The sequence below is a fragment of the Eubalaena glacialis genome, chromosome 8 (genome assembly GCF_028564815.1).
Source record: "Eubalaena glacialis isolate mEubGla1 chromosome 8, mEubGla1.1.hap2.+ XY, whole genome shotgun sequence".
Taxonomy (NCBI): domain Eukaryota; kingdom Metazoa; phylum Chordata; class Mammalia; order Artiodactyla; family Balaenidae; genus Eubalaena; species Eubalaena glacialis.
The window spans coordinates 119863667-119881545 of NC_083723.1; the positions used below are offsets into that span (position 1 = coordinate 119863667).

The 17879-nt window shown below is 35.9% G+C and overlaps 1 protein-coding gene across 1 annotated transcript in view; it reads left to right on the plus strand.

Annotated features, from left to right (window-relative positions):
• CNTNAP2 (contactin associated protein 2) overlaps positions 1-17879 on the plus strand; it is a 2096032-nt gene that overhangs the window by 248169 nt on the left and 1829984 nt on the right. The window lies entirely within an intron of this gene.

Consider the following 17879-nt stretch of genomic DNA (forward strand, 5'->3'; position numbering starts at 1 on the left):
AATTCTGTAATTTCCTTGACTATGGATGTTCTATCCCTAGATTGCACCAAATGTAAGGGTAAAATATTGATATTTTCCCATTTCGATTTCATTTTTCCATCTCTAAGTTCCTTTCTGGCTCTAAAATTCCTTAATCCTACCAATTTCCATGATTTATAACTTCCTATTTCTTGTAATCTTGATGCTTTTCCAGGGCTAGCAAAAGTCCTGAAGGCCTTGCTTAGGGATCAGATTTCTCTCCCTACTGTATTTCTGCCTATAGGTGCTTGGGCTGTGTTGCTCCCAGGAAATGATCTTGGTCTTATCTTGGTTTTAAAACTAATAAACTAATAACTAAATAACTAAAAACAAATATACCACTAACATTACATATATGAATGTTTGTTTGTAAGTCAGCTAGGAACAATTTATTCACATTATATTTCATGATTAAGTACAATCATTTCAAAATAGGGAACAAAATAAAAAGCTAATGTAAACTCAAGCCTAGTAATCTTTTCTAGCTTAAATTGGATGAGATGTCTTTGGCCTCCTTTTCTACACTCCATTCAGGGTTGAGGATGATCTTGCTTTCCTGCTTTCTAGTCAGTCGAGAGTAAGAATTTCACTAGTTACTGATTCCTTGGGGTTTCAGAGCAGCCTGTTTCCTTGTCATATAAGACTTAAAATAGTTTTCTTTCTGTTGTAAAAATGTATTTTCTAAAATACTTGCAACAATGGACTTTGCTCTGCATTTCCTTGGATGAAGTTTCTGTAGTAAGCTGTCACTGTATTTTAGCTACTTTAAAAGACAGACAAAAACAGAACTGCTTTGCAAGTAGTTAACGAACTAATAATAGAGCTTTATTGAATTTTTATTTTTATCAGCATATCACACATAGGTAGTTTAAAAATCAAATAGTACTACAACCAGGCTTATAGTGGAAAATAAGAAATTTCAGTCTCATCTTTTCCCACAACCTATGTCCTGCTCCCCAGAGCAATAGCTTTCATTTGCTTTTTTAAAAAATTTTTATTTTATATTGGACTACAGTTGATATGCAATATTGTATTAGTTGCAGGTGTACAGCAAAGTGATTCAGTTATACATATACATATATCTGCTCTTTTTTAGATTCTTTTCCCATTTAGGTTATTACAGAATATTGAGCAGAGTTCCCTGTGCTATATACAGTAGGTCCTTATTGGTTATCAATTTTAAATACAGCAGTGTGAACATGTCAATCCCAAACTCGCAATCTATCCCTTCCCCCCCACCTTTCCCCTTTGGTAACCATAAGTTTGTTTTCTATGTCTGTGAGTCTGTTTCTGTTTTGTAGATGAGTTCATTTGTATCATTTTTTAAGATTCTGCATATAAGTAATACCATATGATATTTGTCTTTCTCTGTCTGACTTACTTCACTTAGTATGATAATCTCTAGGTCCATCCATGTTGCTGCATAGCTTTCATTTTCTTAGCTATTCCTTCTGGAGTTTACCCTTGTATTTATAAATGGAATATTTTTACTACTATTTCTCAATGTATCCATTTTAGATGTTTATTTACTTTCTGCCCAACACTTTGACGCACATGCCCCCATCCTGTGCTCCCAGTCTCCCATTATAGAATATATCAAACGTTTTGCTGAAATCAGTTTTCAGTGCTCGCCTTATTTTGACGACATAGCTACTGTTTCAAGTTTAACCACATAGCAGACTATAATTTTAAGTCCTGTATTTTATAACTTTTTCTCTCTTTGATGTTAATGATTGCCTCAGTTTCACAGTTGTTTTATGTTCTCTGTATCCTTAGTTCTTTTCCAAAATTTCCAGAAGAACCGTAAAATACTTATAAGAATGATCAAATTCATAACATCTGTAATCCAATACGTTATTTTCTTTTTGAAATAGTATGTCCTTCCAATGACTTGTCCTTTTCCCTGAGGGTTATGGACTGCTAGGTCAGGCTCAAGAGAGCAAGAAGGCCACTCCAAGTCCTGTTTGCCCTTAAGAATTCAGGGAGCCGAGGATGGATGCCTCTAGGGTGGGGAACCCAGAGGCACCAGAAAAGCCAGTCTCCACTCCCACCCCCCCAAAAAATATTCCTAATTCAGGACTTCATCCACCATTTGCACTTTCAGCAAAACAGAATTTGAGGGCGACATTCTTTAGGTTGTAATTCACCAGCCCTGGATCTCTGAGGAAGATGAGGAGTGAATGAATAACTGTCATGAGTTTTTCTCACTTTCTCGCAATGATTTTTTGGGCTTTTGAGGCTTTCTAGTCTTTACTGCCAGAACACCTGCACCCGAGGTCATAGCTAACAGCAGGAACTATTCTGTCCCAAATAATTAAGGGGACAGGAACAAACATTCAAGATTCTTGTTCTCCCATAGCCTGGTCCTCTGTCTCCTGCCCCAGGTGATTCATGAAACAAGCTTGGAACAGACCACTTCCCCTTGACCCCAGAAGGTTTTCACCATGTTTGTGTCATTCTTTTTTCTTTCTTTTGTTTCTTCTCTAATTCCTCTGGATTAGTGGACCTTGGAAGAGGATGCCAGGATTCCTAATAATTCATCTTCTTGGTAGGACAAATGGTCACATTCATGAAGTCATGTGTTTTCTTCTTGCTTTCTTCCTCACTTTTTGAAGAAATGACTCTGGAAGACTTAGGTAGCACATTCAAAAACAGACAGATTGTTCCTTAGGCCCACTGCCTCGTTGGTAGGACTTAATTTCTCCATCAGGTTGTGAGCTTTCATTTTCTTGTACTCATATGAGATCTCCTGTGTCTTGGCATCTGTTTCTGGTTGTTTTAATTTCTCATTTTGGTGGAGCTCCTTCACAAACTTCCTGAGAAAGAGTATATGGGGGATAAATTTTGAGACTTGTATGTCAAAAAGATGCCTTTAGTTTAGTGTCACTCTTAGTTAATTTGACTAATTAGATGTCTAGGGGGAAAATACTTTTCCTTCAAAATACTAAAGGCATTCTGTAGTCTTCTAGCATCTTATTTTTAGATGCTCTATCCACTTTGATTTCTGATCCTGATATATTACGTGTGTGTGTGTGTGTGTGTGTGTGTGTGTGTGTGTTCTTTGTTTCTGAGTTGTCTGAAAGCTTTTAGTATTTTCTCTTGATCCACAGTGTCTAAAATTTTGTGGTTGTATATATTGGTATGGTTCCCTTCAATTTGGGGTCAAAAGGAGAGACAGAGATAAGTATTTCAGAAAGAAAAGAAGTTACACAGAGTTCAGGGGAGTCAGAATTCAGAAGAACTATCTTGCCAAATAGAAAACACAAGTTTTAAAGGACCAAACAAAATAAACAAACCTGTGAAATATTCAAATTATCGGTTTAATTAGTCTATGCATGGTGGAAAACAGCAACTTTCTCACAAGATTATCGTATTCACAGAGGGCCTGACTTATTTTCAGACATCAGTATAGCAAAAATTAGGCATATAATTATTTTTATTAGGAAGCCAGATATGGGAAATATTCAAGAACTAATCAGGACAATCCTATTATTTTAGATTTATCTCAGTGTATAAAATGGTACATGTTTGTGTTTTTCTGATGGTAGAATGTAAAGTGCTTAATCATTGGAAGCAACAACTATTTCTGCTTCAATACTAAAGATTGACGTTCTTCAGTTCTAGCAAATGTTTTTGAAATATATTTTTCTTCCCAATGTCATCCTCATCATCTTTGTAATTCTTCCTGGACCAACCTTCTACTGTTATCTTTTTTGTCCTATTTTCTATCTTTGTCTTTTTGCTGTTCTTTCTGGAAATGTTTCTCAAACGTTTGTCCAGTTCATCTCAACTTTTTATTTAGAATTTTAAATATTTTTATTTAAAAATTTTATTTTAATGTAAGAATATTTTCTTGTTGTCTTTCTCTGCTTTTCATAACATCTGTTTTATTTCCATAGAATTAATATGTTTTAAATCTCTTTCACATTTGAAGGCTTTAATATTTTATGCTCCTTGCATTTTTTTCTGTGCTTTTTTTCCTTTTATCTTGGTCCATGCCTTTCATATTTCACACTTGACGCACCCGCACTTGCCTATTGACTTTTAGTTTAGTTTGGTTTTGATTTGTTTACTATTAAGAGTAAGGCATACATCCACAACACATTTTAATGTTATACATTTCCATGAGTTGTGATTGAAGGGATATTCTTCTTTAAATCAAATATATTTAGAGAACGGGGGTACCATCTTCAATCTAGGAAAACATGGAAATAATTTCTCCGTACTGTGATTTTGGAAAGTCATAATATTTTTTATGCCTTTGGAATTCAGAACATAGTGAATTTAGAATTCAGGCACAGAATGAGGGGTAAAAAGTTGGAGTGATGGTAGGAAAGTGCTAGAACGTTTTACTCTTTCATTGCTCATCACACATAGCAGTTGAATGAAGCACACCCGTCAGGAGAGCATGTTTGATGACAACTCCAGTTGTTATTGACAGAATATTCCTTTTTATTCAGACTCATGAAATGACACTAAAGTTTGAACATGGAAATGTTTTCAACTTTGGGGGAAAAGATGTTATTCACTTTTTTGTGCCACAGTGAATAGAGGATTTGATTTGGACAGATTTTCAATAAATAAACATCTGGAAGGAAGCCTTGATTGTGTAAAATAAAATTGATCTCTTCCTTTTTTCTTTGTCAACTTACCCAAATTATAAAATCATTTTAAGAGAAAATAAAAAGAGTAAGGCACAGTAAAGTAGGTTACCATCTTAACTGAGTGATTAAACTGAGCATCACCAATAATGCAACATCCTGGCAGGATACACCTTCTGTGAGGCCCAGTGAGAAGTGCAAAGCTTCACTGTGTGACCCAAATCTAACACTGAAGAACCGGTTAGACACATCCGGATTGTGGCAAATTCTACAAAACACTGGCTCAGACTCTTTAAGTATATCAGTCATGAAATTAAAAACATATGAGGTAGACTGGGGCTGTTCTAGAATTAAGAAAACATGACAAATAAATGCAATGTATACTTCTTCATTGATCCTGGAAAAGTATGGGTAGGGAACACGTTCTGGGGTGTGTAACTAATGCTCGCACAGTTTCTTCATGTGTCTAATGGTCCATTCTAGTTCTACAGGAAGAAAGTCTTGCTTTTCATGGTGCCTCCCCCCCGCAACCCACCCCTGCAGCTGACAAAAATCATCAGCACTCAGATATTTTGAGCTTTTCCGCCCTCATCCATCTACTTTTCATCTCCATGTCTCATCTACTCTAGTCTCCCTGTTTTTTCCCTATGGGTTTATAATTTTTTTTATTCTCATAATTTTATGGGATTTCAAGAAGGAGAAGGGATATATACTTATGTTCAATAAGCCTTATTAAGTGGAAGTCCAAGACTTTTTGAAGGATTTAACTTATTTTCTATATGCCCAACTTTGATCCTGTATCATATACATTAACCATATACATTTAAAGTAATTCTACTTTCTAGTCAAATGCTCAAAGAACTGTCAACTCATTTTAAAAAGATTCCTGTCCATTTAATTGCTTTTAATTAATCTAAGTGGGTAAAATAAACTGGAAGAGGAATGAAATGTTTTCTCTAAATTTCAAACAGGCAGAAAGAAAACTTCTGTAGAAATCATGTGTATTTATAGGACGGTGGGTACTGTTTAAAAACTTGGGTACTGGTTAAGTTCAAACGAGCTAAAGTCGAATACCTGGGTTAAAATCCACTTTGGAGATAAGTGTATGCCTCTAAGCTTCAATTTTCTCAACTTTTAAATGGTATTCAATAATTGGGCGTATTTTACGGTGTTACAGTGAGAAAGGATGCATATTAATCACTTAACATAGCTTTAATGTTTACCATTGGTATTATTATTTTTGTTATTATCATTATCATCATAATCATCCCATTATTGAGAAGTATAAGAAAGTAAAGATGGTTCACAAACACAAAAAATAAACAAAACCAAGAAAACTGGAGTGTGCGTTATCATGACATAAAGTTTAAAGAAGGATGAATCAAAATAATAACAAATATCCTCTAAATCTTGGACCAAATCTGAATCCATTTTTACCTCTCTGACAAAATCTGCTCTGTTTTTAAGTTGGAAGCGCAGAGATAGAAATTGGGAATTTCGCATATTTGAGAAAATGTTAGAAATATGTGTCCACTTGGATAACGCTGAGGGTTCATTCTGCAGAGTGGAACTCTCTTGTATGGTTCATATTTCTTTTTCCTAATAAAGCTTACAATGTAATGATAGGGATTTTTTCCCTTGTTTTTCTCTTTGATTTTTAGAGCAGTGTCTTAACATTCACCAAAACTGTGGTTTTCAGTACTAGCATTTTTACGTGTGGGGATAGAGTAATTGTGCCTCATCCAAAGGATGTTAGAAAACTCCCTCGGGCTAAGATTTCCAATCATGTTCAAATCTTCTTTCGAAAGAAAGTGATTGCCGAGTAATCATGTGCACTCAGGCAGAGTTTCGCAAAATAGTTGAGGTTTGGTTGAGGAAAAGGGGAAAGAGTCTAGTCCTGCTGGCAACCATAGCACCCAGAGAAATGGCTCACCTTCAAAACATCCAAAGGACAGAGCTTAAATGAAATAAAGAGGAAAATACTGCTTTTTGCAATTACCTTCTAACTGATAACATGTATAATCTGTTGGGATTTTTCCATGCAATGCTTTATGTCAAGTATGTAAGATAACAGGACGTAGACTAAGCAGGTGATAGTCAGGCAGGTGCTTATAAATCTGTTGGAGTGCTTTTCCAGTGGAAAGTTCTTTAGTATTCTTCCCATCTGGAAACAAGATGACTTATTTATAGTTTTCACCCCCAAATGAGTGTTCGGTATGATATAATAGATGCTTTATTCCAGCTTGGAGTAGCAAAATTAATGAGTAAATAAATCCACCAGATTTCATACTTATTTGATAAAGCACACGTCAGTATAGCTATGAGGGCGTCTTCCTCTGTGAGGTTTTTAAAGTAGATAATAGGGCCAATCAATGGGGAGGAATCATGGATGTCCTTGACACCATTCATGCCTCATTTGCTGATATAGACCTGGAAGAGTGTATCTATTTACTTGGGGAATTCCATGTTGGAGCCTCCTTACCACAATCTACCCTCTCCCAGTGGAGCTGAAAGCCCGTGCATGGGCCACATTAGTGTAGTTTGTTATCTCTCTTTTTTTTAAATTTTTTTAAATTTTAATAAATTTATTTATTTACTTTTGGCTGCATTAGGTCTTCGTTGCTGCGCGTGGGCTTTCTCTAGTTGTGGCGAGTGGGGGCTACTCTTTGTTGCTGTGCGTGGGCTTCTCATTGCGGTGGCTTCTCTTGTTGCGGAGCATGGGCTCTAGGTGTGCGGGCTCTGGGTGCGCAGGCTTCAGTAGTTGTGGCATGTGGGCTTCAGTAGTTGTGGCTCACGGGCTCTAGAGCGCAGGCTCAGTAGTTGTGGCGCACGGGCTTAGTTGCTCCACAGCATGTGGGATCTTCCCAGACCAGGGTTCGAACCCGTGTCCCCTGCATTGGCAGGCGGATTCTTAACCACTGAGCCACCAGGGAAGTCCAGTTTGTTATCTCTTGATTCTTGCCTAATTCTCTGGAATACTTCTTTATAGATATGGATGATAAACAATACCATGTGATTTAATGTTTTTTTCTGGTTAGCCTTATATAAAAGAAAAAAAAACAAAAATTGGGTGACGAACACCTGAAAATTGACCAAATAAAATATAAACATTTAAAATTACAACAATTAAAAAGAGCCAGACACCTAAATACATTCAGTGGCAGTCTAATTTTAATGTTACATTCATTTACAAAGGGACAGAATTTATTAATAGGTACTTATGACACAGTTGTCGCTAAGTGACTTTCTTTTAGATCTTTTCAAAGCCTGTTTATTGTTGCTTTATTCAAAGGGATTGATTGATGTGCATGAATCAATCTGGCTGACCCATCGCAATTTGTGTTTGGAGGAATGAGATTTACTGCCAGGGTTAGTGCTGCCTGTGGATTGCCCTGGGCCTTCGGATGGCATTACTTAAATTAGTCAGAGAAGTTCATCTGGAATTGTATCTGGATTCCTTGACTAAAGGGAAGGAAAACAAAGATCTGCTATTGAAATAGTCATGGAATAAAGGAGTACTGTGGGGTGGAGGCTGGGGAGCAGGTAACTAAACGCTCGTTTTTAAGTAATGTTATACCATACTTGAAAGGTACATGGAAGATAAGACAGAGCCTGAGAGTTTGTGAACAATAGTGGCAACTGGATTGGATTGGAGAGAAGAATCTCAACTATCCTGTATAGCTCAATCCAGAGCACAAGACTAATTTCCACATTTTATAAATATGGTTTTAGAGTCTTTTCTGGGGATTGTGAAATCTGTGGTAGAATGTTTCATCTCTTCTTCTTATTTGCAAGTCCAATGCATGACTCTGGGCCTGGCACAGAAAGACGCTTAATAAATGTTTTCATGAAAGGTTAAGTGACCGCATGGCTGAAGAAGGTAAGCTAAGAGTATTTAAGGTCAAAGCTTGTTTCTTGTACTTGTTTATATTCGTGTCTCATCTGTACACCAATAATAAAAATACTATCTGTTGTATGTATCAGGAACTTTTCTAAGAATTTTACACACCTAAAAAGTGGTGTGGTTATTCCACACAAGTAACCTAATGAGGTTGGTACTTTTATCACTTTATTTTACAGCTGAGGAATTTGAGGCACAGAGCTAGTAAGCAGCGGAGGTGACATTCAAACCTAGGGAGTCCAACGCCAGAGCCTTAACTACCTCACCACATGCAGAGGGAAGGGGAGGTGTTTTATTATTCTTTAATTTATATATACCAAATTTTACAAGTGTTGCTTTGTACACGGTAAATAGTCAACACATAATGATGCTAAATAGTTTCTTCTGGTACCTTCCCATTGGAGGGTGAGGGGCAGACGGGGCCTCACAGGTTTCCCACTCATGTTCCTCAGCCCCGAGGATAGGCACTAAATATTAGACAGATCTCAGTTTAAAAGTATTGCTATAGAAAATGAATTGTACAAACAGCATCCTTACTTTCCTAACTAATATTCTAAATCAGATTAGATTGATATGAATAAATAGCAATACAGCTAAAAGTTGCATTCAGTATGAATAATTATATTGATAAGTTCATAATAGCATCACAACCATAAATGTTCCATGTAGCAGAGCAGAATATAAAACAAAATGAAAAGGTGATAGATAGGAAGGTATGTAGGCAGATAGACAGGTAGATAAATATCTAGCTAGCTAGCTTTATCTACAAGGGAAGGGCAAAATGAATATCTCAGAAAGGAAAATGTAGAGAGCATTAGTCAGGGAAATCTTCCTAGAATATTTTAAGTTGAGTTCATGTGTAAATTGGCGGATGTTTTCATTTATAGTGTTGCTGCAATTTTAGATGAGTTAATATTCCTGAATATTTTCGGCACAGAGTAAATGTTCCATATCTTTAATTAATATACTTCCCTCCTTCCATATTTGACCTCACCCCGATAGATCATTTCTTCTAACATACTATAGCCTACATCATGTATTAAATAATATTTCTACTACTCAGATTTCTGAGAAAATCACACTCATCTAGTCAGTTTCCATATTTTGTTAAGACTTTTAAAAACATATTTCATGAAATATTTTTTTCCTTTCAGGATATATATATATATATATATTTCATTTAATATTTTAATTGCAACATTTCAACAATTTTCCTAAATTACATACTTTATTTTTCCACTGTTTCATATAAGTCATAATTTTAAATATAATTATATGCTATTTTAAAACATCTGTTAAGTATTTTTTTTTTTAATGAACCATGTAGTTTTATTTTCTAAGTTTAATAAGTACTATTGATACCAGATCATTAATTCTAGGTTAGAATTTCAAAGCATTTTCAAAGGTACTCACAGCCTATTTCAATTAGGATTTACTCGATTCGGGAATTATAAGAAAACAAAATTTTTTGTGTGAGTGAATAATGAAGTGAGTTTAAATGTTTTGTGGAATTAATGTGATAATAGCAATGCTGTAGAGATATAGGTGTCATTATTATTCAAAAACATTTTCATCTTAAACTTTGGAAATAATTCCTTTCTTTATTGAATTCCTGTCTTTCTTTTTTTTAGAGAATGTCAAATATATATATTCTGTAAAATATATGCTTTTTCTCTTAGTACTGTTAGGAAAAAAATAATATTTTACTTTTTAAAACTTTTTTTAGACAACTGGAATGTATGGGTATTAAACAGGAAATAAAGGTATTTATTTGCCTAATTGAGAGTGAGAACAGTACTTTATACATTATTCCTTTAATGCATTAATAAATAAGGGAATAAATTTTCTAATTCTTATCTGAGAAACATATCACTTTAACTTTTTAGAAGTTTATAAATTTATTGCAGCCTTTTGATTCATGCAATACATTATTTTTCACAATTTATAATGGACTTCCAAATAATATTGACCTTTGATCCTTTATTTGACCTCTATTATTTCACTTTTCTGTTACAATGAGTGGATGGACTATTACTTGAAATTCACTGTGAAGTGACTTCATTCTCTCTGAAAATTTTAGACCCCCTGGCTTTAATAACATTTTACACTGACTCTGGATTTTCTCTTGATTGGTATACACACTTCCACATGTCATAGTGGAGGCCTTGACTTTTCTGCTGCTTGTCAGTAGATTCTTGTGCAGATTTACATAAATACATTTCCCGGGGGCAGCATTTATAGTAGTTACTCATGACAGCAGTGATCCTTGGGCATTTCAGGTACTGTAGTTACATGTCCTTCCCGAGGATATTGTTGATTGCCTGTCATCCCTACTGCCTAGATGTCACTCAAAGGGTTATTTGTTATTTTAATGTATAAGAATCTGAAACATTAAGGTCAATTAACCCAGCAGGGCCACAGTATGAGTCAGGTTCAAATGAAAGTTTCTGAGGCAACTTGTGAAAATGGCCATGAAAGATGATAAGGAAGGAACTTGCTACTAATGACTGAACTGTGCAGTTAGGATGATTTGTTGTCCTAAGTATCTACACTCCCCATGTTCCCAATTCCTTGAGTAATTGTGAGATTAATATTTTCAAAATATCTGGAAATATACTCTCCTCCCTCGTTAACTTTCAATATCAGTATGAGGAAGCATTACATCAGTCATGCCAGTGTATGAGTAGAAATAATCCACTGTCATAAAAAACATGTCACAAAGGTGAAAGGGAACAAAATTTGAGGGCACTTTGGAATAACTCAGACATCTTATTTAGCAGAATGCCGAGAATAATTTTAGCTACCAGAATTTTACATAATTATTTTACATACCAGAATCTTATATTGCATTTTTCTCTGAATCTAAAAATCTGAAGCTAAACATGCTTTGATAAAGAGTTCACAAGTGAGAAGTATCTCTCCTCTCTGGAGTGAGGTGAAGCTGGGTCTAAACATGTTTTGTATTCTCTGAACATTGAAGTCTGTCCCTCAAGAGAATAAGTTAGTTGACTCTATAACAAGTCAACCCAGGTTACTTTGAAAAAACATTTATTTGGCTTTCTAAACTTTGGAGCCAGCCAGGGTAGAGAGAAGCTGAAAATAAATATTTTTCTTATGAATTTAAAATCTTAGAAAATATTTCCTCTTAAAATATTTGAATCACTATTTAAGTAAAAATATATAGGATTTCTATTTTCTATATTATCACAACCACATATGTAGATAGAATACCTTGAACTTTAATTTTTTTTTTCCTCTGTTAAGTAGACATGTTTCTACTCACTTGTTCACTGGTAGTTACTTTTGTGTGACAGAGCACATTTTAATCCTAATTTTATTATTTCTATTTCAGATTCACTTCACTAAGAAGGGAAATACATTATCTCTCAACTACACTACTGTTTTTTTTTTTTTAAACATCTTTATTGGAGTATCATTGCTTTACAATGTTGTGTTAGTTTCTGCTGTATAACAAAGTGAATCAGCTATGTGTATACATATATCCCCATATCTCCTCCCTCTCGCGTCTCCCTCCCACCCTCCCTATCCCACCCCTCTAGGTGGTCATAAAGCAGCGAGCTGATCTCCCTGTGCTATGCGACTGCTTCCCACTAGCTATCTATTTGACATTTGGTAGTGTATATATGTCCATGCTGCAGAGACTACTGTTGTTTAAATAGCATGGGCCATAACACTCATGTAGTAGTTTGAGAAAACAGAAGTAGGTGGCCAACCGCAGCTGTGCGGGAGAGAGTATAAAAACTCCAGTTTAGTAACAGAACTCTTTCCTCGGTATCTTCCCTGGGCCAGGGATGGTCCCTAAGGCAATCCTCCCTCCCTATGACCACAGTGAACCAATAATGTCCTCATCCTGTAGTGTCCAGTTATGCTACAACTCTCTCTCAACTGTTCACTGAAACTTCTAGAAGGGAAATGAAAGCAGAGTTTCCTGCATTTGTTGAATAAGTTAAAGAAAAAGGATTCTAGTAAAAATTAAGAATGAAGAGGATGTTGGAAGACAATAGAAAAACTGTTACTAGTTTTCCCTGAGTTACCTTTTTCTTCAACAGTAGACATTCTTCTTGCCTGCCACTTCTGCTCTAGTGAATTATATTCAGTTGGGGTAAACAGACAGACATGATAACTGGATGCAAAAGAAGCCTTGGATATTCATCGTATGTAAGTTGTTTTAATTATTGCTTGTCTCAGTGAGTTGAGAACTAAGGATATAACATAACTATAAAGTGAAATTTAGTGTGAGATCTAACAGGGGAAAGGAATTTCCAGTTCTGCGAAGCAGCTGGGAATTAACTGTCAGTAGAGGTCCCAATGAGACACACAGAGTGGACATTTGGGATTGTTTCTTTCAAGATCCATCACATAACAAGCTTTGAATAATAAGTAAATGATGTGAACGTCGTATATGGGTAGAACCAGCTTTAACAGTTAGCTGTCAATCACATCTCAGAAACCCAAATAGGATATAGAAAAATGGGCTTACGGTATGTAAGAAGTTCCAAGGGCTGAAGACTTTGGAACTTTTAGGCACAGAAATCTGTGTTACTTTACAGGAGTGGTCTGAAAACTCTTAGATTGATAAGGAAATTCTCTCTTCGCAAAGGATGGCAGGCAGATTTTGAAAAACTGAGAATCCTATTTGACCCAACTGCAAACCAACACCAACCAAAATCTGAGTAATAGTTTCAGTGGCTTGGTATTGTTTGAGGGTCATTAGTAACAAACCAACCAACCAGAAAGTCTTCCAAAGAAACGTTTGAGAGAACAAGTCAGGAAAAGGGGTATAGATGAAGAAAAAACAGCACCATTTAAATTTCACTGCATACCTGGAATGACTTTAAATAGTACCATTTTGTAGTTTCCTGAGTCTATGTAACTGTCCTAATATTTCCTATACATACCACCTGCTACTGGGCTAGCAGCTAGAACTCACTTTGTAAAATAAAAAAAGAGGAGGGTATAATTATTTCTAAGACGGTAGGGTAGGGACTTCCCTGGTGGTCCAGTGGTTAAGACTTTGCCTTCCAATGCAGGGGGTGCAGTTTCGATCCCTGGTTGGGGAGCTAAGATCCCACATGCCTTGTGACCAAAAACCCAAAACATCAAACAGAAGCAATATTGTAACAAATTCAATAAAGCCTTTAAAAGTGGTCCACATCAAAAAAATCTTTAAAAAAAATTAGGACAGCAGGGAAGGCAGAAGCTAAAAATCAATGCATTTATTAGTTGATACGGCCAAAGACTAGGCAAGTAACAGAGCTGGTGGCAGAGAAAAATAGAAATAAGTGAACTAATAGAATACAGTAGAAAAGAACATATGGAGCTAATGGACTTGACAGGTAGGAAACTCATATGTTCCCTCAGTTTTTTCCTGACACAGTATTTTGTGATCAGACATTTACTTGGTACCCCATACACCTATTCCTTGGTATGCTTGTAGTATGGTTGGTTTTATAGCAAAACATATGCTTATTTCTCAAACATGTGCAATGTGTGTTCTAGTAGCACCTTTATGGTTTACATTCCAATTAATAGAGACTGATGACATTTATCTTGATGAATGATTTACATCTACTTTATATCTTTTGCATTTTCTTTTGACTTCATTTCCATTCCGTGAAATTTTGTGAGCTATGTTCTCTCCTTTAAGTTTATTTAAATTTCTATTCAGCAAAAAGCTGTTTGGGCAAAATAGTATAATTTATTAGCTATTTTCCTTAAAAATTTCCCCAGCAAAAGTCTATTGCATCACTGCCAAATATATATCTCTAAATACTCTTTTATGCAAAAAAAATACTGCATACTGTAATTGGTCACAGTGTAAAGCTGGTATTTAGAAAATATATTTCTCATATTTATAGCCATAATATTAGAAGCATACGATCTAAAAGATGAAAATGTGTTTTATTTTCAACTAAGGGCATGATATATATGTATTACTATTATAAATATTATATCTAGAGATAAATTTTCCTCAGAAGTTAAAAATCTGCCACATAAAATGTGTTCATATATAATCATCTTTTATATAATTTACATTGGGCAGCTGTAACAGGTATTCTTCATAGAGGAGTATGTGTTTATTTCATATCGTTAATATCTGCAATAAACCTTCAAATTTCCAACTACTTTATTGATGTTGTACTTTGTAGAGCACCATCAGCATATGGGTTTTAAACGTGTGCTCCAGCTGTCCTCTGTGTATCAGAGCTAAAAATACAATCTGAATTTTGCATGTGAACTGTTAAATCCACATTTTTTCTCAATACCGAAGGGGTCAGAGAGAATCTCTCCTGCTTAGGCATGAGTCCAGGGACCAGATGCTCAATAGGGTCTATCCAGAATCAGATATAGCCATTGTTCTTTTAATCGTTCTAGAATAAGATGTAAAATCACAAGGATAGGTTAACCATACTACAGATAAAATTATTCACTGAAGTAATTATGTACATTAACAGTATAACTGTGACATCTGTATCTTTCTACAAAAAGAGGCAAATGGGCAAGTAATTATAACACAGCGTGATAAGTCAGTAAACAATTTAAGTGCACATACTGTGAGCTTTCAGACTGGTTCTTGTAGGAGTTGAAAAACCTTCTTAAGTACAGCTAGGTTTCTATGTATTAATATTATATCTACATAAACATGAAAATAAGGGAAAGACATTTAGGATGTAAAATAATTGAACTTGCAGACTAGATGTGAAAATTTTGAAACTTTGGAAAGTTTAACAATGAATGCAAATAAAGATTTTTTTAAAATATAAATCTTCGAACACTTCATGGATTCAAATCCTTGAATTTAAGTAACTTACAATTTATAATTATAGTTTATAGTTGTGTAATTTTATTTTCTACTTTTGCTTTATTTAAATTACTGAAGTAATCCTTTATTAATTATCCACTATACAATATGATTAATAACTTCGCAGCTCATTTTTATATATTTGTGTGTTTTGCAGAAGGCACCTATACTTGAATGAAAATTTTCGAGCTTTTAATGAATTTCAATCGACACCTACACTTGTCATTTTTACTTTAAATGTATATCACTTTTTGTTAAGGGCATGACTAGAGAGTTTAGTCAACTCACATTAAGATTTTATCCATGGTACTCATAGAATTTTTGAAAAATTAATTATAATCTTTTCAGTATTATCAATTATGAAATTCACAAAATAATGTGAGTGATAATTCAGTAATTACCAGTGGGCATTTACTGTTTTAATCAGATGAACTAATTTTATCTTAAGCAGAGTTTTAGTCATTTGATTAATGGCTGGCTCTTTAATTTTATTACAATTATTTGAGAGTTGTTAATTTATAGGAGTTATATAATATTAGGTTAAAGTTTTGTTTGTAATAAAACTTTGAAACACACTTTTAAATTATGTAAATTTGCTATTTTAAATTTTGATTAGTTTCTAGTTAATATATTTACTTTTGGGGGAAAAGTTGATCATTGATGATCTGAAATCTATTTTTGAAAATAGATGTTATCTTAAAATGACAAAAATACCCACTGGCAACAAAAGACCTTCACCTAATAAAAGCCCAGACAATAACTGTTTAAATCGAGTTCCTCTAAGCGCTACTAATATTTGACAGGGTTGAATAACACTGTTGGACAAAAGAAAACCTTACAAAAATTCTTCCCAAACAGAAGTGCAACCGTGGGTAATCATTAAATTAAATCCATTTCACCTGTAACCTGCCTTCACTAATCAAGGTCGTTTTACTTGTTGATACAAAAATTTGTCCTCCAAGCAGCACATAGCCGAAACAATATGTTTGCCCGAGCTGTCTTCCAGGAACTTGGAGTCAGCTGTGCCTATGAGCCTGTTAAGACTGGATAGGACCGCCAACCCGCCATCTGGGCATGCGCGAGTGTCCCCTAGATGACCTTTTTACGTCAGAGGGCTGAAAACTCCACCCTCAGATAGTACCAAGCGCTCCGGTTTTTGAACGTGCAGAGGCCAGTAGCTTCGTTACACCTGTGCAGAATGATGATTCCCACACCTTTTCTCAATCACCTTTCTCCACGCTCCCCACGCCTCAAACTGCCCTGCTTCTTTATCCCCTCAATACTCCAGCTCCTTGCCTTTGGGAAGGTGAATCTGAGACTTCTCGTCTCCTAGCTTGGCTACCTTGTGAGTAAACCCTCTCTTTGCTGCAAACCTTGGCGTCTCAGCGTTTTGGCTTGCTGTGCATCAGGCAAAATGGGTCTGGTTCGGTAACAGGAGTAGAATCAAGACTACCACTTTCTCCCCTGAGACAGTCATAACGTTCCAGAGTTTCTGCTGTACTAAGGACACAATTTCCGACTTAATCTAAGGAGAACAAAGAACATATCCTCCTGGATTCGGCAACAGGGAATTAAGGAGATGAAAATGAATACTCTTTGAAGAGGTCTGCTTTTCTCCTGAAGAGTCTCGCTTCGTGCGGAGTCAGTGTTTCACAGTATTTGTGGATTGAGTTAGATGGAAGGAAACTGGGAAATGAAGAGAAGCCGGTAGCAGGTAGGCAGACCCAGGTTATGCAGCTTGACTTTGAACAGCAAATCAGGACCTGGGATGGAACGACTAAATCTGGCACACATCCTGCTGAGTTGTCCCTTTTAGCAGATGCGGTATCCCCAGCCACGTTCGCAGTGCTGTCTCCCAAGTTCAAGCTCAGTCTCTCCTGTAGATGACTGTAAGAACTTCCTAACTGGTCTCTCCATATCATTTTTACCTCCTGTAAACCAATTTCATACTTCAGCCAGAGCGATATTTTAAAAAATGTAAATCAATGCTAATTTTTCCCCCAATAGTTATGCATTGCTTTTAGAATCAAGACCAAAGTCCTTGGAAAGCTACAAGGTCCTACAGGGTCCGGCCTCTGCACAGCTCTCCAGCTTCATTCTGCTGCTCTGCTGGTCCTTCTCAGCCATTGGGTTCTCATTCCCATCACCCCAGTCCAGAAACATCTATCAGATCCTCGAACAGACTGTGTTTCTTCCATACTTGGCCATTAGCTGGAGTTTGCGGTGCTTCAACCCTCTCAGCCTAGCTTTCTATTTATCCTCCACATCTCGTTCATTCCTCAGCCTTAAAAAAGAAGGACATCCTATCATATGTGACAACATGGATGAATCTTGAGGACATCATGCTAAGTGAAATAAGCCAGCCGGAGAAAGACAAATACTGCATGACTCCACTTATAAGAGGTACCTGGAGTCCTCAAATCCGAGACAGAAACTGGAAAGGTGGTTGCCAGGAACTGGGATCAAGGGGAGATGAAGAGTAGCTGTTAAATGCCTGTAACTTTTCAGCTCTGCAAGAGGAAGTATTTCTAGACCT